This window comes from Kryptolebias marmoratus, linkage group LG11 (assembly GCF_001649575.2).
Source record: "Kryptolebias marmoratus isolate JLee-2015 linkage group LG11, ASM164957v2, whole genome shotgun sequence".
NCBI classification, from domain to species: Eukaryota; Metazoa; Chordata; class Actinopteri; order Cyprinodontiformes; family Rivulidae; genus Kryptolebias; species Kryptolebias marmoratus.
The window spans coordinates 26184926-26186387 of NC_051440.1; positions in this window are offsets into that span (position 1 = coordinate 26184926).

Consider the following 1462-nt stretch of genomic DNA (forward strand, 5'->3'; position numbering starts at 1 on the left):
ATGGATGATGGACGGATGGATGGATGGATGATGGATGATGGATGATGGATGGATGGATGGATGATGGATGATGGATGATGGATGGATGGATGGATGGATGATGGACGGATGGATGGATGGATGCCCCTCAGCTCCTTAGCTCTTCCTCAGCTCCTCCTCAGTTTCCCCTCAGCTCCTCAGCTCCCCCTCAGCTCCTCAGTTTCCCCTCAGCTCCTCAGCTCCTCCTCAGCTCCCCCTCAGCTCCTCAGCTCCTCCTCAGTTTCCCCTCAGCTCCTCAGCTCCCCCTCAGCTCCCCCTCAGTTCCTCAGCTCCTCAGCTCCTCCTCCTCTCTCTGTTGGTGATTAATGATCCATCTTTGCTGCCGATCCTCAGCTCCTGAGCTCCTCCTCAGCTCCTCCTCAGCTCCCCCTCAGCTCCCCCTCAGCTCCTCAGCTCCTCCTCCTCTCTCTGTTGGTGATTAATGATCCATCTTTGCCGCCGCTCCTCAGACCTGTTATGAAGCTCCGCCCTGATGGATGAACATTAGAAGGTGTTGAAGTTGCTGCAGGTTGGATGATTATTAATGAGAGGTGAGCAGCGATCGCTCTGATTGTTCGGATCATTAACTCTAATTAATAAATGCTCTGTTAGCGCCGGTTGGTTCTGGAGTTCCTACATGAAGGAAGCTTGTCTGATGTAGATCTGCTCGTAAGTTTCAGCCAATCAGGACGAAGCAGACAAACTGATCGTTTTATTATGTTTACACTTTTTCTGCTCATGCAGCCTGAAGTGATTGGTTTATTTTAAGACAAAGAAATAACAAAAAACTGGAAGTAATCAAGAAGAAAAATCCTCTTTAAGACTTTGACTCAAATATTTATTTAATCTGAATAAACTGACTGCAGCTTGATTTAATCCTGGGTTTGACTTCATGTCATCTGAGGGTAAAACAATAATTAAACCTGTTTTTCTTACAGGATTTTGTTCTGAACCGGAACTAAAATAAATAAAGTGAACGGAGGTAAATGATTATTTATTCAGAGTGTTCTTCAACACAGATTAGCCTCCAAACAGACACTTTAATTATAAAAAATAACATTGATCATTTCATTAAACTCTGCTGGAGGGCGTCGGTCAGACGATTTCATTTTTTAAACCCTTAACGATGCAGAGAAAAGTGCTGCAGCGTTTCTTAACGAGGTGTTTAACTCAGGAGGGTGTGTGTGCGTGTGCATGTGCACGTGCACGTGACAATGACGTCTCTCAGCTGTTTAATCTGAGCAGAAGTTTGTCTCCGTTTACTGAAGCAGCAGCTGTGAGTCGAATCTGTGTGTTGTTGTTCGCTCATCTGAGGAAAATGAAGCGAGAAATGGGACACGTTCTTTGTGTTTGCAAACCGCCGAGTGAAGGAACAGGAGCACCTTCATCACTCTGCAGCTCGTGGGGCGTTCAGGGCTTTTGTTGATGTCAGCGAAACCTTTGT